This window comes from Protopterus annectens, chromosome 5.part1 (genome assembly GCF_019279795.1).
Source record: "Protopterus annectens isolate FY-2018-M chromosome 5.part1, PAN1.0, whole genome shotgun sequence".
Taxonomy (NCBI): Eukaryota; Metazoa; Chordata; order Ceratodontiformes; family Protopteridae; genus Protopterus; species Protopterus annectens.
The window spans coordinates 668859247-668882762 of record NC_056736.1 but is presented as its reverse complement, the minus strand read 5'-3'; the positions used below and the strand labels follow the sequence as shown (position 1 = coordinate 668882762).

General features: G+C 41.4%; 1 protein-coding gene across 6 annotated transcripts in view; it reads left to right on the top strand.

Moving 5' to 3' along the window:
• WASF3 (WASP family member 3) overlaps window positions 1–23516 on the top strand; it is a 1314000-nt gene that overhangs the window by 53684 nt on the left and 1236800 nt on the right. Inside the window, exon 1 of one of the 6 annotated variants that reach the window (XM_044073284.1) lies at window positions 740–815. The exons of the other annotated variants lie outside the window; for them this stretch is intronic. The gene's annotated coding sequence lies outside the window, so the exon portion shown is untranslated. Of the gene's footprint in view, window positions 1–739; window positions 816–23516 lie in introns of those variants that run through there. 6 annotated transcript variants of the gene reach the window in all.

The following is a 23516-nucleotide window of genomic DNA, read 5'->3' as shown; positions in this document are numbered from 1 at the left end:
AGTCTTGGTTCTCGACTACGGAAGTCTTAGATTGCTATTCTCCTTGAAACTTCTTTTTTGCAGATGGGCAAGCCCCCCCTACATCCTCCAGTATATAAGGACAGTTCCCCCACCCCCAGTCTTATACATAACAATGCTAAGATCTTCTTACCTCAGAGAAAGGGAAGATTCCCAGAAATGGCCATATCAGACTTAGTATATGCAAGTCTGTTTTTTAACCATTCATTCTCTGTGTTTTAAGATTCTCTGTAGTGGGTTCCAACATTTCAAATGGTTACCAACAATTGCTATATATTCTAATATTTTCTGTTTGCTCACTGTATTGTGCCTCTAGATTGTTTTATCTTTTTGTACTTATAACTGTACACATCTACTGTATATTGCTACTTTCCCCAGGCTGAGACTGAAAATTGCTAGTTGTGAACAATTCTCTGCCCTGCTTAACAAATACAAATAAATAAGTAGATTGCAAGGTTGATGTCAAAACCCATGTAATGTTTTCAAACTTGACTCAAAGTATGTTGTACGTTTTATTTCATGCATTAATTTATAACTTATTTATGTTAAAAACATATGTTGCAGCAAACATCCTAATGAATAGCTCAGTAAGTAACGTCTGCACTTTCCCCAAAAGAAGAAGATGCTTTTGGCATGCCCAGTGTTGATGAGCTACTCAACAAATGTATAAATAAAAATAAAAGCTAATTACGTAATTGATGTGGCTTGCTAGCTGGACATTTTGTTGTCCTAGCAGAAAACTCAAAACAGCAAGTATTCCAACTTAAGTCTGAAAAAAAATCAGAAAAGAAGAAAAGGTAAGCCATGTTTGTATTTTGGTAGATCAATGTGTGACAGAAAATAGAACAGTGCACTTTTTTGGCTGTAACTCAGGGTCTTTGTTTTCAGATAATGCTGTTGTATGGAGTTTCATGACTTTACAAAGTGCTGTTTATCTGCAAACCACAAAATGTGTATTTTTTTTTCTGAGAAGTGATAGGTCAGCAAAACCCATTAATTATATACTACTGCATGAGATCACCCTCAGCTCACCAGCTGCCCCATCAATCTGTGTTATTTAACCAGATTTTCATACTGTGAAAGATGTTATTTGTGCTGATAATAGAATGGTATACAGGGCCAAGTTTCTGCAGTTTGCTTTCTTGTTCTATAATTGTAGTATAGTATTTGCACATACAGAACATGAATTAAACATTGACATGGAGAGATTTGCTATTACTGAACATGCCAGCAAAATCTATGAAAGAGCCTTAAATACATTTTTCAGATATGGAGAGAAAAAGTACTTTTATATAGCGTTCCATTCACGAGTCACTTGGTAAAGCCTGGGTAGTTAAAGTCACCAGCAAAATACTGAAAGGTTTAGAGAGGTGGAATAAGGCAAAGAGCTACTAGAATTTTGCACTTGTTCGCATGTTTACTTTTGCACTACAGCAGCTTTAAGGCTTTTCTTGCTGTGTTGCAGTGACTGTTACATATACGTTTTGTTATATTTTATTTATTTATTTATTTGCAGTTTGATTACCTGGAAAGTCCACTGAGCCGAATTGACCCATTCTCAGTGGAGGCCCGGGGAGAAAAACTCCAAGATGCATTATACAATTTAGATACAACTGATAGTTAATATTAAAGATAATATTATGTAGAATAGTTACTCATAAATGCATTCAATGTCATGCATAGTTAAATTCATTAAGCTTGAAGATAGGGATCATGCAGTTTCATTTGAGGAAAACAGATATGTGTTAGGTGTGGAAACGGTTTATATACAAACCTTTTAAGAAAATGTCAGTACGCTTTACATACACACATCAACAGTAGAATACTATTTACAATATTTACAAGGTTGGGCTGTGTGAGGGTAGCTGTAGGAGTTGTTGAGAGCTTAGAGAGAAGCTATAGAAATTGTTGAGAGCTTAGATAGGCTCATAGGAAGATAACTATGAGAGTTGTAGAGCTTGGGAACCAGAGCGAGAACCCCCTTTGATTAGGCTAGGTGAAGGCAGGTACATTTCCATTTAGTGGACAGGTGTTTGAATAGTTTGCTGTTGAAGTTTCTGAGTTTGGTATGGTTCTTAGTGTGGAGGGAAGGGAATTCCATTGTTTGCCTAGTGAGAAAGATAGGAGAAGTTCATTTAGGTTTATGGTTAGTAATTAAGTTCTGATTTTCAGATCTGAGAGCTCTGTTGGGTGTATAAGGGGGAAGCATGTTAGTTAGAGTGGGACATTTTGTTGGGTGAAATATGAGTCTATATGCAGTAGTGAGTTGGAGATAGTCTAGGTAGTTTAGGAGTTCAAGCCAGTTCAGGGATTGTTGGGTTAGGCAGTGATGGGTGGTATTTGTAGATTTAGAGGCAAATTTAAAGATTTTGTTGTAGCAGTTTTCTAGTTTAGAGGTGATAGAGGAGAACAGGTTGGTTAGGAGAGGGGCTCCGTATAATAAGGAAGGAAGAAGATAAGTCGAGGCCAGAGTTTGCCTGGTAGAGTTGGAGAGAAAGCGATTATTCCTATACAGCATACCTAGCTTTTGGTGGGTTTTCTTAATATTTTGTTGAATATGAATATCAAACTTGAGGTGTTCATCTACAGTAATGCCAAGTAATTTGGCAGAGGGGACCACTTCTATAGCTGAGTTGGTTTAACTATAGACTTTGAAGTTGTTTTTATCGTAGGAGAGGGTCTTTGTGGGAGGGAATAGTAGAATCTTTGATTTATTTGCATTGAGAGAGAGGTGATTTTGGCGCATCCAGTTTTCAGTTGTTGAGAAGGCAGTTTGGGTTTTAGTCAGCAATTCAGAGAGGTTTGAGGCAGAGCAGGCTAAGGTTGAATCATCTGCATATTGAATGATTTTAGCATCAGGAATAGCAGTGTGAAAGTTATTGATGAAGATGTTAAAAAGCATTGGCCCAAGGATGGATCCCTGTGGTACGCCAGTTGAGGTAGGTAGGAAGGAAGAGATGGAGTTCTTCCATTTGACTACCTGTGATCCATCTAATAGATAGCTGGAGAACCAGGATAAAGCATTATGTGAGAGATTAAGGTTTGAGAGATGACAGAGAAGGTGCTTGTGGGAAACAGTATCAAAGGCATTAGCCAGATAGAGTAAAACAGTAGAAACTAAGTGTCCTGAATCTCGGGCTTGATTGACAGTTTCTAGGAAAGAGAGCAGAGTAGTTATTGTGCTATGGCCTGGATGGAAGCCATGCTGGGTTGGAGTGAGGAGATTGTTTTGGGTCAGGAAAGGCATAAGTTGGAGGTGGATGTATTTTTCTAGGATTTTGGAGATTGGTGAGAGCAAAGCAATGGGGCGAAAGTTTGAGATGCTGGTATTTTTGCCTTCTTTATGAAGAGGAAGAATATAAGCTGAGCGCCAGAGTTTGGGGACGAATGATTCTTTTATGGATCGGTTAATAATGATGCTAATTGGGAGAGCAATGCCATCAGCAGCACATTTTAGGAAGGAAGAGAGAGTATTGTCGGGAGCGTTAGAGCAAGGTTTAAGTTTGGACAAAAGTTTTTTTATAAAGTTAGTGGAGATGGGTTTGAGTTCAAACAGATGAGATGAGTTAAAAGGGGGAGAGTGTAGAGCGGTTGGGTTATTATTGGGAAATGTCTTGGTGAGGGTAGTAATACTTTCTATGAAAAATGAGTTAAATTCAGAGCCTAGTTCGAGGTCAGATTTACTTGGGTCAGGACAGGGATTATTCTTGGAGTCTGGATTGAGGAGTGAGTTTATTGAGTTCTAGAATTTTTGTGGGTTTTTATTATTATTGGACTGAAGTTTGATATAGTAGGATTTTTTGTCTTTGGTGATTAGTTGTTTTGGACGGTTGCTGTGCTGTTTATATTGGAGCATGGTATTGGCCAGTTTATTGTTTTGGTAAAGCTTCCGTAGTTTATCTCTGTGGTGCATAATCTGTTTTGTCTCTTTGGATAGCCAAGGAGCAGTTTTAGTTTTTATCCTTTTGTTTTAGTTTTTATCCTTTTGTTTCTTAGTGGGGCTAGTGAGTTTAAAGTATCAAGGAAGACAGAGTTGAAGTATTCTATAGCCTTGTCAAGAGGAAGGATGTTTAGAATTTGCCAGTTCATTTGTTTGAAAGTATTTGAGAAAGTAGTTGGGTTGAAGCTACTGAGGTTACGAGTTTGAATGTATTGATGCTGGTGTGGGGAGGAACTAGTTGAGCGATGCATAAAGGCTGGGAGGTGGTTGCTAAAGGTATCGGGAATTGTGACAGAATTGGTTATTTTATTTGGATCTGAGACTAGGATCCAATCTATAGTGGATCCGGGAGGGTTTATTTTGTTAGGTCGAGTGATGGAGAGGATTATTTGAGTGAAGTTATAGAGGTTAATGAATAGTAAGGGAGAGGGGCAATTGATTTTACTCCAGTCAATATTCACATCACCAAGGATATATGTTTCATAGTTAATTTCAGTACAGGCCCATAGGAGAATATGTTCTAGTGTAGAGATATTGTTACCAGGTGAGATATATAGGGCAATGATACAGATATTTTTATGTTTATTTAATTTTAGAATTCCAGCAGTTAGTTCAGTGTACTGGAATTGAGGAATTGGAATTTGGAGGGGAATTAAGGTAAGAAGGTTGGAGTAGACTAGGGCAGTGCCTCCACCATTTTTATTTAGTTGGTCATTTCTGAGACAGTGAAATCCTGGGGGCAGAATCTCAGAGTTGGAGATAAAGGGCTTGAGCCAGGTTTCAGAGATGGCTAAGATATCTGGTTGGTTATGGCTTAACCAAGCTTGAAAGTGGTGTACTTTGTTGTTTAGACTTTGTGCATTAATTGTAAAAATCTTTAGGGTGTTGAGATAGGAGGAAGAGGGTAAGGAATGAGTGTTGTTAATAAAGGATGTAGGACCAGGGTTAGGATAGATATCACCAGCTTGGACTAGGTTGTTGAAGGAGATATCCTTTAGCCATATTGGTCTGTCAGGCATAAATGTTGGTAGATTGTAGATTGGAGCAGGTGATAATGTCTTGACTTTAGAGGAGAAGAGTTTAGGGTGAAATAGGTGCAGAGGGTTGGGCTGAATGAGAGAAGAGGAGATAGAGTGGAAATGGGAGTAAGAGTGACAGAGAAGGTGGGTTTGTATGGTAGCTGTCTTTGTAGGCGGTATTGGACAAGCATAGGTGGAATATGAGTTAGCATAGTATAAGGGAAGTAGGAACATAAAGAGGAGGCTGTCTGGAGGGAGTGATAACTTGAAGAGAGCTTGTTGGAGCAAAGAGAGAGTGGTGTGAGTGGTTAGGAAAATAGAAAAGGCTATGAAGAAGAAAGGGTTTAAAAAGTGATGGAGGTATTCTAGAGATTTAAGGAAAGAGGAGGGGACTATATTGGGTGGACTACAGATTACAGAGTTTAAGAAGGATGGCTATAGGTGGGAGGAGTAATGAGGGGGGAGCTGGTATTGGGTAATTAGGCTGAGAGGGTGGGGTAAGATAGGAATAAAGCTAGGAATACTGGGGTGGGTGGGAATTGGGGGCAGGGTAGGGGAGCGGAGTGAGCCCGTAGGGTGAATGGAGCAGGAAAGAACACTAGAGGTGAGTATGGCAGAAAAAGTATCAGCAAAGAGCAGTTTAAAGGTTGTAGTTGGAAGGTATGTGCTGGATATTTCCAGCCAGAAAATGAAGGCTGCCTTTACAGACAGTGGTTTAGCAAGGGGGGGAGAAGATATTTACAGTCTAAGGATATTGAAGCAAATCATTCATTATTTTGGAAGTGAGGTACACATGTTGGGATGTGAACCCCAGGGGTGTATCTCTGATGGAGACTGGTACCTGCTGGTATGTGTCACTTTTCCAAGGAGAGGGGTGCTGTTGTGGATTACCATGCATGTGTGGACAACTGACACACCCTTATCATAGTTACCTCACTTCTACCCTTTGGGAGTCTTGAGGAAATGTATGTGGGGGTGTACGGCTTCATAGAGTAATCCCCTGTTAGCTGCCTGGATGACAAATGCACCCTTATTGGCCCTCATTTATAAGGAATGAATGGTCATGACTCCATTGACAGACTGAATTGTCAACAAATGACAGGGAAGCAAAATAAAAATGTATAGTAATTATTAAGTATGGAAATAAGGTTGTAGACTTTTTCTGAAGCTGAATTATACATTCAAATGATAATTAAAAAAGAAAAATAAAACACTTAGAACCACAAATTCAAATGTCATTCACAAATGGTTTGCTGTTCTTGTATCATGGTCAGTGAAATTATAGTTGTACATAGGATGTGTGTATATTTTGGGTACTTGTTCTATTATTTGCATAATTAGCTTTTTTACATTTGTAACTTAAATGGATAAACATGCTATCTAGGCTCAGTGGACTTTCCCGGTTAACAAATGCAATAAATAAATAAATAAAAATCTTTAATGGTTACATTTGGTCCTGATTTAGAGATATGGCTCTGTTACTGGACGTTTTTTTCATTGTTATGAAACAGTCATGCAGGCATAGTCATAGAGGCTACGTAAACATTTTTTTTTCTGACCAATAGAATACATTTCCAGTTCTCATCATGTTCACAGTCATGATAATATTAAATTTCTATCAAGAATGTTATAGATCTGTTGGGAAAGCATCACAGTGCCCACACAGAGAGACCAGTACCTTAGGACAGTAGGGGTCCTAATGGAGAGATGAAATGTCAGCTAGCAAAAGAGAGTAGTACAAGTCTTGGTGCGTACCTTCGTGAGGTGGACCCTGTTTTTCACAAAATCTCACCAAGGCGACACTGATATATAGACTGTATTTATATAGTATATATCATGGACAGAAGTAAGTCAAAAACAAAAAAAGATAGCTGGGTGCACAAGTCCCAGGATAAAAAAGTGTCCAATCCTGGTAGCCACATTGGTGCCAGGACTGGAAAAAATGACAGTGTAGAATCCTCAAAATCCGGAAACATTTCTACAATGGGGCCAGGCCAGGCCCAAGGGGAGGATGGCCCCCTTGTTGTAGAAAGCAGTAGCAGTCCACAAAAACCACAGAAACGGATAGGCCAAAGAAGAGCCATAAAGATGATAGAGTGGACTATTGAGGATAAGAAAGAAATTATGTATTGTTGCTATTATGCAAAAAGACCAGAATTACCAGACAGAGGATATACAAAGAGATTAAGAGATAAATTAGGAGGAAAGAAAAATACTTTCACAGGAAAAACTGTCAGAAGCTTCAAATAAAAATTTGCGTTCATTAATACAGGAAATTTTTGAAAAACAGTATATAGGTCAAGAAACTTTGATCTATTTGGAAAAAGAAGGATCTGAGGAAGTGCGGAAATGTAAACAACATAACCTAGACATTTTTGAAAAGTATAAAAAAGAAATATGGACATGGGAAAGAAAGAGATTTGATATGGTGCAATATTTATGCAAAGGAGAAAGCCAAGTTAATTAATATAAAGGAAGCACTCACAGAGATATTCAAAAAGAAATACAGGTAAAGGTATCTAGATATGGAAAATTTCTCAATAAAAAATGAATATCACAAAGATGGAATGTGGAAAAGAAGATTAGTAAAGCAGAAGTTAAAGAAATAGAAGTTGAAGTTATAGAGTGTTTTGCGGAGTGAAGGATTTAATGTAGAAAATCTAACACGGACTGCATCACAGCATGATGGAGTGAGTCCTCCAAAGTAAGGAGAAGCAGGAAGATCAGGAGACATCTGAAGAAGAAATATGAATGTGGGAAGAAAAAGAGATTTAATATGGTGTAATATTTATGCCAAGGAGAAAGCAAAACTAACCAATACAAAAAGAGCAGCACCAAAGATATTTGAAGAGAAATGCCGGCAAAGGAATCCAGATATGGAAAACTTTACAATACAAAAAATAAGACAAAGAGGAAAAGTAGAAAAGGAGATCAGTAATGGAGAAGTTAAAGAAATAGAAATTGAGATTATGGAGCACCTGCAAAGTGAAGAATTCAGTATAGAAAATCTAATGAAGAAAGCACCACAACAGGATAGAACGATGGATATCCAAATTATGGGGAAACCAGTGGATCAGGAAGCAATTGGTCAAGTGCCACATCAAGATATTTTGGAACCTTCCACAGGAAACCAGTATAAACATTCACTTAAAGCTAGACAGCAAGGGAAGAAACTGGAGACTGCGAAAACTCTGATGCAGTCAATGTTGAGGAGTGATAGGCCAGTGATTTCCCATATGACAAAGCAACGGATGGCACAGGATGAATTTCAAGTGCCACAGGAAGATGCTGTAGAACTTTCTATAGAATGCCTGCAGGAAGTGGAAAACAAAGGCTTGTGCCCTCAGTCTGGAAGAAAATTAATTAAGAAGAGCACAGGGAAGGGGAGAAATCGAATACCATCATGAAAGTATTGAATAGAGAAAAATGTAAAGCAGTTAAGACAAGAAGTGTCACTGTTAGATAACTGTAGAAGAGGGAATAGATCAACAAAAATAGTAAGAAAGATAGATGTGATTAAAGCAATGCGCAGTATTAGAACCGATCAGGATCTAGCATGCCTATCACAAATAATAAATTAAAAATTTAAGGTCAGGTGGAAAAAGAAGATACACATATAAATATGAAGGAAACGTACAAAATAGGCAATTTTGTGTGACCCAAAAAAGTTTTATAGAGAATTGGGAAACAAGGTAAAAGGAATTGAAAGACCGCCAAAAAAGAAGAAATACATACATTTTGAAGCAGTATCTATGAAGATCCTTTGGAATACAACAAAGTTGCTAAATGGATAAAAGAAGTAAAAGAAAGATTAAGAAGTTTAAAGGTACAGGATATGAAATGGTATGAAGTAACAGCCAGAGAGACTGAAACAAAGTTAAGAAAAGCGTCTAACTGGAAAACCCCAGGCCCAGATGCAGTGCCTCAACTTTTGGTTAAAAGTATTAACATCTTTGCCTAAAGACCCAGCCATGAGTAAAAACTGATCTGAAGTAGGATATTCATTTGTCTGCAACCTGTGGGTTATGGATCCGATATCGGATCCGAACCGGCATGGTTTTCCAGCTATGGATCCAAGCTCTCAGCTCCTCCCCTCACCCATAATGCCCTGCTCTACCCTCATGACCTCAGATCTTGTTTGCCGCGCTGGTAACTGGATGTGGGTACATAGCTCTCAGCTAAGTAAACTCTTTTCTTGTTGAAAAATAGAAAATTTCTTGTTTCTTTAACAAAATTTGTGTGAAAGTATTAGGTTTCCCTTTATTATAGACTATTTGGAGTTTATTTTAAGTTAAAGTAAATAATTTTATTCCTAGAGTGTGTGTGTAGGCCTGTGTTTTTTGTTGTTTAAGTTACTTTAACTTTAGGTAACTTTAGGTATTATAGATTATGGCTGACCAGCCTAAATCTATATTTTCTAATCAGTGTGGCCATAAGCTCACCGGCTGATGGCCACACTGTATGTCTTGGGGTTGAACACCTCACATCTGGTTGTTCCATTTGTGCAGGGTTCAACCCCAGGGCACTGAGGAGCGGAGGTCCAAGCTGGTCTTGGGGTCTTTACCGCCGGACTCCGCCTCCGCCTTCGGGACGGCTGCAGTTGTTCTCTGTGGCACCCTCCTGCTCCTGGGACTCAAACTCCCTTCTGGAGAGGAGAGGGACGGAGGGAGAAGCACCACAAGCGGCGGGCCGAGACCTCTGTTTCGCCCCGCCACTCCTCCTTCGCCCGTCCCTGTGTGCTTCTCACCGGGTCCTGAGGAGGAGGAGACCGATTCCGGCATCGAGGGAGGCCAGGTTTCACCTCGCGTCCTCCTTCGAGATCTACCCATAGCCTTTCTGATGCTGATCTGGACCGGATGATGAGAAGGTTCATCCAGGCCCAGATGCAGATGGGAGTGTTTGCCCCCTCGAGGGGAGCTCAACACCTTTTTAAGCCTATTGCTCCTTCTCCGACCCGCTATCCGGTTCGAGCAACTGGAGCCGAGCAGCGAGCCGGGGAAGGTCGGAGCCGAGTACTGGTACGGACCCGACCCTGCTCAGTGCGCCGGACCCGATCTCGGAGCCTGGATCCGGAAGATCCGGGGATCAGTGCTGTGTCGGAGCGCACTGTCCCTTCGGATCCATCCACTCTTCGATCCGAGGGAGCCGATTGTCGGATCCTTTGGTCGAGGTCGGCTCTTTGATGTAGTGGAGAGGGCTCTGTTGAGGGTCTCCGGACCGGGCATCTTGCTTCGCCCGCCCTCCTCTGCACTGGGCCAGGCTTCCACCATCCGCCCCTGGGACAGCCTGCTTGTGTTCCCAAGTGGCTCCTGGGAAGCAATTGCTGCTTAAGTGACTCCTCTGACAGCCCCCAGAGGAGGCTCTCCTCACATACGCAAAAAGGAGGCACATTGACTCCCAGTCTCTCACTGAAGACACGGACTTGGAGGAAGGGAAGGCTCACGGTCACCCCCGAGGATGTCTCCTTCGAGACATCATGGAATACAATGGGGGTGGTCTGCCCCAAGTCTTCCTCGGACGAGTCCGTGTTCTTGGAGGCATTCAAACGGGCCGCCTACCTCTTGGGTGTCCCCTGCCGACCCCTGGTGGACCTTATTACCACCAGGGCATGGAAGGAACCGACACCGTGGAGCCAATTCCCAAAAGACCGGATAGGATCCTTAGTCCGCCCGACAGGACCCATTGGAGTAAGGGGCCTCCTGTAGATGCCATGTTGACGGCGGCGGCCACAAAGAGGGAACTGGCTCAGGAGTCCTCAGTCCACCCACCGAGCAAGGAGTCTCGATGATGGACCGCTTGGGAAGCGGATGTTCAGTTCGGGCGACCTTCTCGTAAGGGCGCTGAACTATTTGGCACATGTTATTCGGATGCAGCGAGATCTTATTAAGGAATACGCTGCATCTCTGAGTCCATTTCGGAGGACAGAGTTCTGCACTCCACCAAAATGGCCACTCTTAGGTCAGTCACAATACGGCGCTACTCTCCCATGCAACGGAGGGCGCCGCTAGAGCTGCGGGACAGGACTGGTCACTAGACGCCAGGCCTGGCTCCGTCACCGCGATTTTTCTGAGCCCTTCAAGCGCTGCTTAACGCCTTTGATGGTTCTGCTCTGTTTGGCAAAACCGCTGACCCAGAGCGAGAAGGACGGAAGACGCTGTCTGCCGTTGAATCCGCCTCTGCACCCCAGAGGCCCTATTCTAGGAACCAAAAGGGTCAGAAGAAGATGTGGTCCGAAGTCGCAGCAGTCCCAGCCTGGACAACCAGTCCTTCCGTGGCAGAGGAGGACAGGGGACGCCGCCTAGAGGCAGAGGGGCTCCCAGAAACTTCGGGTCCAGGAACCTTTCTCTGAACGTGGCCAGCAACCCTGAGGTTGCCCGACTGCTCTGGAGGCAGTCGGGGATGTTTTTCGGGCACCTAGCGGCATGGGAGTCCATAACATCGACCGCTGGGTTCTCCAAATCATATCCAGGGATATCGCATTCCTTTCCTTCACCTTCCAAAGTTGAAGTCCCTCCCAGACGCTCCACCCGTCAACGGGAGGCCGCTTTGGCAGAAATTGGCCATCTGCTAAAGAAAAGAGCCATCCAGCCCGCTCCCCAGACCAGATCGGATCAGGGTTCTACTCCAGATTCTTTTTAGTGCCAAAAAAGACGGGGGAACTAAGACCAATCCTAGACCTCTCTCTTGAATCTGGCAGTCCCCAAAGAAAAATTCTGAATGGTCACTCTGCAATCTATTCTCCCCTTCTGGAGAAAAATCACTAGATCTCAAGGACGCCAGACTACCACATCCTGATGACAGGCGCCTCCAGGAGGTTTCCCCGCTCCGCTCCTCGGCTGGGGAGCCAGTCACTACCAGTTCCGGGTCCTTCCCTTTGGTCTCACCACAGCCCCCAGGGTGTTAACCAAAGTACCAGCAGTGGTCCCCGCCCACCTGACGCCTCAGGGGGCCCAGGTTTTTCCCTACCTGGCCTCACCGCTCCTCACCTCCCAACAAGGCATCTACTTCTCTTGGCGAGACTCCTTTCTCCATCTTGCTCCATTTCTGGGCATCACAATAAATACAAAGTCCAACCTGACGCCCACAGAGCTCTTAGATTTGATAGGGGCCAGGTTACACACAAGGAGTTTACGAGCCTTCCTCACTGACAGAGTTCTAAATCTGCAGCTCCAGGTGCGGGCCATTCTCCATTCAAGTTCTGTTCCAGCGGAGTTGGTCCTGAGGGCTCTAGGGTCCATGGCTTCGCTATAGCACTTCTTCCTCTTGCCAGGCTCAATATGCATTCTACAGTGGACGCCTAGTACAGTGGTCATACCTTGCTCTCCCATGCATCATCCCATAGCGATCAGCAAGGCTTGCAAGCGGTCCCTGTGGTGGCTCCACTCCCCGGATCTCCCCAAGGGTCGCCCATTTTGTGCTTCTCCTCGCCACGGTGACCACGGACGCCTCCCGCTCGGGTGGGGGGCACTTTATGGCATGGGTCGGACAGTCCAAGGCACGTGGAACGATTCAGAGACCTTACTGCATATCAATGTTCTAGAGATGAGAGCAGTGCCTTAGCGCTAGCACTTCAGGACTTTCTTCCCTTAGGAACAATGCGATTCAATCGACAATATGTCTGTCGCCTGGTACATCAACAAGCAAGGGGAACAAGGTCTTACCCTCTTTGTCGAGAGGCCATGAGAGTTTGGGAATGGGCAATCTCCACCAATCGCTTCTCACAGCGCGCATTCCGGGTCGGTCCAACATCCTAGCGGACAAGCTCAGTCGCACCATTCTGACCCACGAGTGGTCTCTCAATTGTCAAGTAGCGAACGCATATTCGCACGGTGGGGAACCCTTCATGCGATCTTTTGCTTCTCCCTCAAACACCAAGTCGACGATAGTTTTTTTAATACCTCCGGAGGTACCCCAAGAGACGCCTGGTGCATGCTTGGCTCTGTATGCCTATCCACCCTTGCCTCTGATGCTGCAAGTTCTTCAGAAAGCCTCTCGGTGGGTTGCAGAATGATTCTCATTGCTCCATTCTGGCCTCGACAGATCTGGTTCCCTTCCTAAGGTCTCACTCGGTGAATCCTCCTTGGATTCTAGATCCCATTCCGGATCTGATATCCCATCCATCCTGCATTCCTCCTCCGAACCTGACAACCTGAAGCTGACCGCTTGCTCCAGTTCCACTCTTGATAAGGACTCCCGCATTTCTTCACCGTAAAGGCTATTTTGTGGGCTCATAAACCATCCACTAGAAAGGCATCAAGCAAATGGAACGCTTCTCTGTGTGGGCGGAGCGGCAAGGCCTAAATCCCTTCACGTTTCCTTCCTGTAGTGCTTGATTTTCTAACCTCTCTTTAATGATGGTGCCAGCAGTTCCACAGTCAAAGTTCAACTAGCGGCAATTTCTCACTATCACATTGGTCAAGAGTCTAATCCTCTTATGTCAGCCAAATTGTGCAAAACATTTCTTAAAGGTACTTTCCTTCTCAGGCCCCTATAAAGCAAGCAGTTCCTCCTTGGGACCTTTCTTTGGTCCTACAGGCCTTGACCGCCCCTTCGAGCCCGCTGCCACGGTGGATCTCAAATTCTTGTCCTACAAGACAGCCTTTTGGTAGCCATTACATCAGCCAAGAGAGTTTCTGAACTTCAAGCTTTATCAGCTAAACCTCCTTACTTGGTATTTCATCCGACAGTGTCTCCTCAGGACCAACCTGGCCCTTCCTTCCTAAAATCGCTTCTGAAGCAAACATCAATCAATCCATTAACCTCCCTGTTTTTCCCTAAGTATGAAAACAAAGGTGAATATAAGCTACACTCACTAGATGTTCACAGGCAACTTAGATTTTATTCAACAGGACAGCTGGTCATAGGCAATCCGACCAGCTGTTTATTTCCTTTGCAAAATTCAATTTGGGCAAGTCAATTTCTAAAGTTTCTCTGTCCCGCTGGATTTCACAGTGCATTTTATTGGCTTATCAAGCGGGGGTGTTCATGCCCATTCAACCCGTCAGTTTCTACCTCGCAGCCTTCAAGGCTAGGATTCCTCTAGATGATATTTGTGCAGCAGCCACGGGCTTCATCTCATACATTTATTTCTCACTATAAGTTGGATCTTGCATCTAGGGGTAGAGCATCCTTCCGGTGCTCGGAATATCCTTCCATGATGGCCAAGATTCAGGTAGCTGGGGACTCTGTCCCACAGGTTGCAGACAATGAATATCCTACTTCAGATTTAGAAGTTATGTACTCACCATAACGCTCCATCTGAGTAGGTGTATTCATTTGTCTGCAACATCCCGCCTCCTATCCCCTGGCCTTTCAGTTTCCTGCATATTCCTTGTTACCCTTTTGAGGGTATTGTTGCTTTGGCAAACTCGATCTGAGGTCATGAGGGTAGAGCAGGGCATTATGGGTGAGGGGAGGAGCTGAGAGCTTGGATCCATAGCTGGAAAACTATGCCGGTTCGGATCCGATATCGGATCCATAACCCACAGGTTGCAGACAAATGAATACACCTACTCAGATGGAACGTTATGGTGAGTACATAACTTCTAATTCACATGCACACCCTGAGCAGACATCAGTCTAGCTAACAACAGGTAAAACAATGCTCCTAGTTAAGAGTGAACCTGCAAGCTACTCCAAAAATTATAGACCGGTAACTTGCCTCCCGACAACTTAAAAACTATACATGGGAATTGATGCTGACAGAGTTTATAGTCATTTAGAAGAAAACTCAATTATGGCAGTAGAACAAAAGGCCAGTAAATGAAAGGCATATGGAGCAAAGGATCATTTGTTGTTAAATAAAGTCATAGTGGAGAACCGTAAAAAGGGGAAGAATCTAAGTATGGCATGGATTGACTATAAAAAAGCATTTGATAGTATCCCACATTCGTGGATAAAAGAGTGCTTAAAAATGTATAAGATACATCCTACACTGATTGACTATGTTACAGTGACCATGAAACAATGGCAGACCACGCTGCAATTAAACCATGATAAAGGACAAATTATTATCCAAGGGATAAAATTCAAAGGGGGATATTCCAGGGTGACCACTGTCACCATTGCTGTTCTGCCTTGCCCTTAACCCATTAAGCTGTTTACTTAACAGCTTAGGCCATGGCTACAATTTGGCTCCTAGAAAACAACAAAGTCCAAAGACTTCTCATCTTCTATTTGTCGATGATTTAAAACTGTATAGCTCATCAGATGAGGAACTGAAAGCACAGATGCAGGTTGTCAAAACTTTTTCAGATGGTATTGGTACAGCGGTTAGCATTGTCACCTCACAGCAAGAAGTTCTCTCGTTCAATTCTCGGCTGGACTTCCTTCTGTGTGGAGTCTGCATGTCCTCCCCATGGTTGAGTGATATTTAAAGACATGCAGGTAGATGCGTGCGTGAATGGGTGTGCCTTCTTTGAAGGCTGGGCGTCGGGCTGGCAACTCGGCATCGTAAAAATCCACTGCCAGTCATTAGCGGACCGAAGTTCCGCTGTGGCGACCCCTAACTGGGAACAGCTGAAAGATGATGTATATGTATTAGAATGTCATTTGGCCTTGATAAATGTGCAAAAGCAACCTTTAAAGCAGGAAAACTGCTGCACCAGGAAAACATCAGTTTAGGACAAGAATGTGGTATAAAAGAACTTAAGCAAAAGGAACTGTAAATACTTGGGAATTGATAAAGAATCAGCAATAAAACATGAACAATTGTGAGTAAAACTTAGTAAGGAATATTTTAGAAGACTTAAATTAATCCTGAAAACAGCCTTGACATCTAGGAACAAAATCCAAGCTATAAACCAATTTGCTCTTCCTGTCCTAGCTTGCAGTTTTGGAGTGATTGATCGGCCCCATAATGTGTTGGATAGATTAGATATTAAAACAAGAAGGATGCTTCATGCTCACCAAATGATCTATAAAAATCAGTGCATACCAAGACTATATATTCCCCATTCCGAAGGAGAGATGGGTCTCCTTGAAATTGATTACATGTACAGATCTGCAATCGTGGGACTCCACATATATCTGCTGACCTCACGAGACCCAAACGTAGTGAAAGTTTTGAAACATGAGGAGAATAAATCTAAGATGACTTCCCTGCTTAATCTAGCAGAAGCATATTGGCATCAGGTAGGAATGGAAATCAAACCAGAAGTAGATAAAAAATCAGGCAGCAACTGAATGCGCCAAAAACAAAAGAAAGAATATAAGGTGGAGGATCAGATGAAAAGTCAAGAAATGTGGAAAATGCATAAATATAGTTGCAAGTATAGAAAACTTCTGGAAGAACCTCATGTTGATCAGGAACAAATGCAGGAATGGTTAAGGAGAGGTGAATTCAAACCAAAAGATGAAAGGTTAATATTGGCGGCTCAAGATAGCAGGCTACGTGCACGCTGGTTTACACAGTACATTGAACATGTGGGAGAAACAGACAAATGTAGGTTTTGTAAAACCGAACTAGAAACAGTCGTACACCTCATTGCTGGTTGTGATATACTAATGGCAGGAGGACTGTATACTAAAAGGCACAGTAATGTGACAAGACTGTTGCACTGGGGCTTGTGCAAACATTATGGTTTTGAAGTGGTTGAAAAGCACTGGAAACATGAGCCATAAAGCATCATAGAAAATGACGAAGTCTACATCACATGGGATCATCCATTACCAACAATTCAAAAGATAGATGCTAGAAAACATGATGAGGTGGTGATATAGTGGTCCAGGAAAAGAAGACAAGAGTAGCATTAATCATTGAAATTGCCACACCCAGTGACTACAGTGTCCTGCACACAGAGAGACATAAAGTTATAAAATATCAGGATCTGCAAGCAGAAACAAGAGCAATGTGGAAGAAAAATACCCAAATAGTCAAATAGTTCCAATAGTAGCAGGAGCAACGGGTCTTATAAAAAAAAGAGTCTAAAATCTTATTTAGATACGATATCAATACATGTAACTCCATACGAACTGCAGAAGGAGTCATTACTGGGCACATTGCTGGTGTTGCAAAAAGCACTTTTGGCTGACGTCAAAGAGTAAAACAATACTAGTTTCATGAATTTTAATCGTACTTTGACTTAGGAATGGGGTCCAATCCCGTCATCGTATTAGAAACACAAAAGACTTGGAGAAATTAAAAAGGGAGAGACCAGCACCATTTTGTGTAACTCAGATGTCCCACTAAATTATACTTGGTCATTCAGAATTTTAATCTCTGTCATTAGCACACAGAATTAAAGTGATTTGCTGATGAAAATAAATCTTACCTGTGTGCCACCGCACATGGTGCATAAACTCCCGATCTAGCAGTTCTCCACATCCGCTGGCTTTTCTGTACTTTACTCTTTAAATAAAAGGTTTTACTATTGGCATTTATGTATACTGATGCCGCAGGATGTAAACAGTGAACTTTAACCACGTGACATCAGCATAAGGAACACATCTTGTGCATCCATAGACTTTAATGGTCACAACAGCACGCATGCTCAATGACACATCCATTAAAGTCTATGGATGCACTTCACACTAGCCCTAATGTGATGTCACATTAAGTTAGCCTGTATTTGTTAGGGCCATGGTTTAAATAAAAGCTTATGAAACTTCTTATTAAAATACCCTTGTAAAATGTAAGCAGTGAGAGGCAGGAAAATAGCTTGCAGAACTCTACTCCTTAGATGCTGCAAAGTAAGAATGAATATCAGCAAATAGCTTTAAGGGTGTAAGCTGTTCACACCCATACCTCATTGTGGTGTCCAGACCTTTTTAGGGCCTGGCTTCTTTAACCAAGTGACTTGTTAACTAATAACAGGAAGTATTAGAAAGTGCAAAGAGTTATTAACAAAATGACACTAAGATTATTAATCTGGGATGTTCTGCAGTATAGAAATGAATCAATTAATTTGTCACTTATGTTCATTTTTTCATGTTTATGTTCATATTTTCATAACTGAGAATCCCACCTGTTGTTAAGGACAATGGTGTGAAATGCCATAGTGTGAGAGGAAATTTCGTTGTCAATGTCCATTTATATCACATTATACTGAGACATTCCTAGCTGTTTATAAGTAATTATGAAATAACTAATATTTCAATATGTACTTACTTAAAAAACAAGTGACTTACATCAGGTGAACATTAGATATTTTTGGAGAAAATTGTCTTTGATAATTGCACTGTAAGTTGCACTTCTTTAGTTGTACCCAGTGTTATTTATATTGCTAATTATACTGTTTAGCACATATGTCCATATTTCTGTAAATATCTCAATAAACATGCACTCGTAGAGGAATTTTTTGTTGTCATGTGAAAACATATGTCTGCTTAACAAAAAATGTTCTAACAGTATATGTCTAGGTAGTACAGTTCCCAGGATATGACAGTTTGTGAAAGTTTAACAACAATATAATTTGTGGTTTGTGTGCTTTATAATATATTATAGTATTTATGGAAAGGCTGTGAATGCACTGACTATTATCACTGCAAATAATACTTCTTACTGATACCATTGCTATTTGTACAGTTTTAATAGCTGATATTGTTCAAAATATTTACATTTGTTTATCTTATGCTTTTTTAAGTTTATTCTTCAGCAAATGCTCAGGAATGCATGATGTGTGTAGGTCGTTAGAGCTGTGACATCCACACCATATAGGTGTAAATGAGTTCACCTCCATTTGGCCTGCTGTGTGACTGTGCAGGTCACTTAACCACACAGTGCTTCCAGTAAGTCTGAAAAAGGTCCATGTATCAGTGCTCTACTTCAGTTACAAATAAACATTTATTAGAAGCTTTAATGCAAGCCACAGCTTATGTTTTCAAAGTATCCCAAAATATAGAAAACAATGGCTAATTCATATTGTTTTGTCAATAATCCTTTATTACCTGCCTTATATGTGTGTATATGTGTGTGTACCATAGCTCTCAACCAGTCAGGGACAAATATCAACAGAATCAGGGTCAAATCCAGAAATAATCAGGGACACAATCAGGGACTGTTAACTATAGACATTGACAGAATAAGATAATGTGAATTAATATCCATTTTCTGTAGTAAAAGAAGTCTATAACTCTAATTATTGTCATTATTTATTAAGTGTAATTCACCACCCTTTCTCCAAAAGTCACTAGTTTTAGGAGGGATTAAGAGAGTCAGAGCTAAAATTTGAGTCAAACTCAGGGACATCCCTGATAATCAGGGACAGTTGGAGAGGCATGACTGTTTGCATGTGATTTATGTATATGTATCTATATATATATATATATATATATATATATATATATATATATATATAGGTCTACCTGAAAACACCGAAAGTTCTAAACGTCGACGACGAGAACACCAACACCGGAAGATCGACAGTGGAGAAGACTGACAGTTGAGAATCCCGACGCTGAGAACACCGACATGTTAAGGTAAGTGTGCGATAGGGACGGACGTTAGGGTCAGGGTGTGGGTAAGGTAAGTGTGTGATAGTGACGGACGTTAGGGTAGGGTGTGGGTGAGGTAAGTGTGCGATAGTGATGGACTTTAGGTTTAGGGGTGGGTTAAGTGAGTTAGGGTTAGGGTGCGATAGTGACAGACTTAAGGGTTAGGGGCGAATTAAGTGAGTTAGGGTTAGGGTGCGGGTAAGGTAAGTGTGCAATAGTGACGGACCTTAGGGTTTGGGTTAAGGTTAGTGCATAGATAGTTGTGTATGTAAGGTTTAGTGTAGGTTTGTAAGGTTTTTGGTGTGCTTGTGTTGTGTGTGTGTTTTTCGGGAAAGGTATTTGTTTTGTTGATTGTCGGGATTGTGGTTTAATGTCATGGCGGTGCTGCGGTAGCGATGTCGCCTGACAGTAAGACGTTGTCCTGTTCGATTCTCAGCTAGAGTGTCTTCTGTCTGGAGACATGCGTGAATGGACGTACCTTCGTTGAAGGTTGTGCATCACAGCTGGCAACTCGGCACGTAAAAATTTACTGCCAATCATTAGCGGACCAGAGTTCCACTGTGGCGACCCCTAACCAGGAAAAGCCGAAAGACACAACAACATTGTCGGGATTGTGGTTTGTCGGGCATGTGAAGTTTTGTGTTTTTCAACTTTCGGTTTCTTTCAGTTTTGTCGTGTCAGTTATTTCATATGTGTTTTGGCATGTCGGTGTTATCATGTAGACCCATATGTATATATGTATATATATATATATATATATATATATATATATATAAAATTAGATGAATATGAGTGTTGATGCTTCAGTTGACAGTGTTACTGGTCATTTGTTTAGTCATCCTCATTTGGTCAGCAAACAGATGGTTGTCGACAGGTGTGTAGGATCGCACAATTTTTGTGGCTTGGAAATATTCCCTTTCACCAATTTTGTTTGGTCTCGTAGTATATATATATATATATATATATATATATATATATATATATATATATATCTATATATCTATATATATATACAATTAACTGGTGGGGTGGGGATGCTTTTTTAAATTTTGGTTTAGGTTTTGCACATGCCAAGGTTGTTTCTCTTGCATGCATAGTAGTGTGTCGACATTTGTGTTTTCAGCATATTGTGGATTGTGTTTTGTCGACAAACACAAATGTCAGTGTAACTTTTGATAATCATATATGATATGGGTCTACTTTGTTAGAAAACACATTCCTTGAGCGCAATTCACTGAAAGCCCACTTCACTGAAAACACATTTGACTGAAACTCATTTCGCCTAAACAGGTATATGACCTGTTCCTCAGTGTAGTGCAGTAACACCACTGAGCCTTTTTCAGGTGGCTAATGTTGCACCAGTTAATGTTGTCACCTCACAGCAAAAGAATTCTCCGTTCGATTCTCAGCTAGGGTGACTTCTATGCAGAGTCTGCATGTCTTCCTGCTTTGGGTTGGTTTCCTCTTGGTACTCTGATTTCTTTTCACCTTCCAAAGACATGTATCTGGAGCATTTCTCTCTGGGCCTCCACTGAAAATATCCTAGTCAGACTTTCCCGGTCAACAAATGTTAAATAAACAAATAAATATAATAAATATATAGTATATACTGTACAAATATCTATATTGTTTGTTTGTTGTTTCTTTTTGCTTCCTTCTGTAATGTAATTTTCTTTTTAATCTACAATACAGTATCATTTTTAAAGTAGCTTTTCTGTTATCTGTCTTTTTTCTTATCCGTCATGGCCTCAGTCTAGACCCCTGATGGATAATCCCTGCCTTTCAGTTTCCTGCATATTCCTGTTACCCTTTGAGGGTATTGTTGCTGGCAAACTCGATCTGAGGTCATGAGGGTAGAGCAGGGCATTATGGGTGAGGGGAGGAGCTGAGAGCTTGGATCCATAGCTGGAAAACCATGCCGGTTCGGATCCGATATCGGATCCATAACCCACAGGTTGCAGACAAATGAATACACCTACTCAGATGGAACGTTATGGTGAGTACATAACTTCTAATTCACATGCACACCCTGAGCAGACATCAGTCTAGCTAACAACAGGTAAAACAATGCTCCTAGTTAAGAGTGAACCTGCAAGCTACTCCAAATTATAGACCGAACTTGCCCACAACTTAAAACTATACATGGAATTGATGCTGACAGAGTTTATAGTCATTTAGAAGAAAACTCAATTATGGCAGTAGAACAAAAGGCCAGTAAACGAAAGGCATATGGAGCAAAGGATCATTTGTTGTTAAATAAAGTCATAGTGGAGAACCGAAAAGGGAAGAATCTAAGTATGGCATGGATTGACTATAAAAGCATTTGATAGTATCACATTTGGATAAAAGAGTGCTTAAAAATGTATAAGATACATCCTACACTGATTGACTATGTTACACTGACCATGAAACAATGGCAGACCACTGCAATTAAACCATGATAAAGGACAAATTATTATCCAAGGGATAAAATTCAAAGGGGATATTCCAGGGTGACCACTGTCACCATTGCTGTTCTCTTAACCCATTAAGCTGTTTAAACTTTGGCTAAACCAACAAAAAGTCCAAAGACTTCTCATCTTCTATTTGTCGATGATTTAAAACTGTATAGCTCATCAGATGAGGAACTGAAAGCACAGATGCAGGTTGTCAAAACTTTTCAGATGGTATTGGTACAGCGGTTAGCATTGTCCTCACAGCAAGAAGTTCTGTCAATTCGGCTGGACTTCCTTCTGTGGAGTCTGCATGTCCTTCCCACGGTTGAGTGATGTTTAAAGACATGCTTGTAGGTGCGTGCATAAATGGATGTGCCTTCTTTGTAGGTTGAGCATCGGGCTGGCAACAAGGCATCGTTAATCCACTGCCAGTCATTGGGCGTAGCTGGCAATCGACTAATTACGAAAAGGGACCAGAGTTCCACTGTGGCGACTAACCAGGAAAAGCCGAAAGACACAACAACATTGTCGGGATTGTGGTTTGTCGGGCATGTGAAGTTTTGTGTTTTTCAACTTTCGGTTTCTTTCAGTTTTGTCGTGTCAGTTATTTCGTTGGCGGTGTTTTGGCATGTCGGTGTTATCATGTAGACCCATATGTATATATGTATATATATATATATATATATATATATATATATATATATAAAATTAGATGAATATGAGTGTTGATGCTTCAGTTGACAGTGTTACTGGTCATTTGTTTAGTCATCCTCATTTGGTCAGCAAACAGATGGTTGTCGACAGGTGTGTAGGATCGCACAATTTTTGTGGCTTGGAAATATTCCCTTTCACCAATTTTGTTTGGTCTCGTAGTATATATATATATATATATATATATATCTATATATATATATACAATTAACTGGTGGGGTGGGGGATGCTTTTTTTTAAATTTTGGTTTAGGTTTTGCACATGCCAAGGTTGTTTCTCTTGCATGCATAGTAGTGTGTCGACATTTGTGTTTTCAGCATATTGTGGATTGTGTTTTGTCGACAAACACAAATGTCAGTGTAACTTTTGATAATCATATATGATATGGGTCTACTTTGTTAGAAAACACATTCCTTGAGCGCAATTCACTGAAAGCCCACTTCACTGAAAACACATTTGACTGAAACTCATTTCGTCTAAACAGGTATATGACCTGTTCCTCAGTGTAGTGCAGTAACACCACTGAGCCTTTTTCAGGTGGCGCAATGTTGCACCAGTTAATGTTGTCACCTCACAGCAAAAGAATTCTCCGGTTCGATTCTCAGCTAGGGTGACTTCTATGCAGAGTCTGCATGTCCTCCCTGCGTTTGGGTTGGTTTCCTCTTGGTACTCTGATTTCTTTTCACCTTCCAAAGACATGTATCTGGAGCATTTCTCTCTGGGCCTCCACTGAAAATATCCTAGTCAGACTTTCCCGGTCAACAAATGTTAAATAAACAAATAAATACAATAAATATATAGTATATACTGTACAAATATCTATATTGTTTGTTTGTTGTTTCTTTTTGCTTCCTTCTGTAATGTAATTTTCTTTTTAATCTACAATACAGTATCATTTTTAAAGTAGCTTTTCTGTTATCTGTCTTTTTTCTTATCCGTCATGGCCTCAGTCTAGACCCC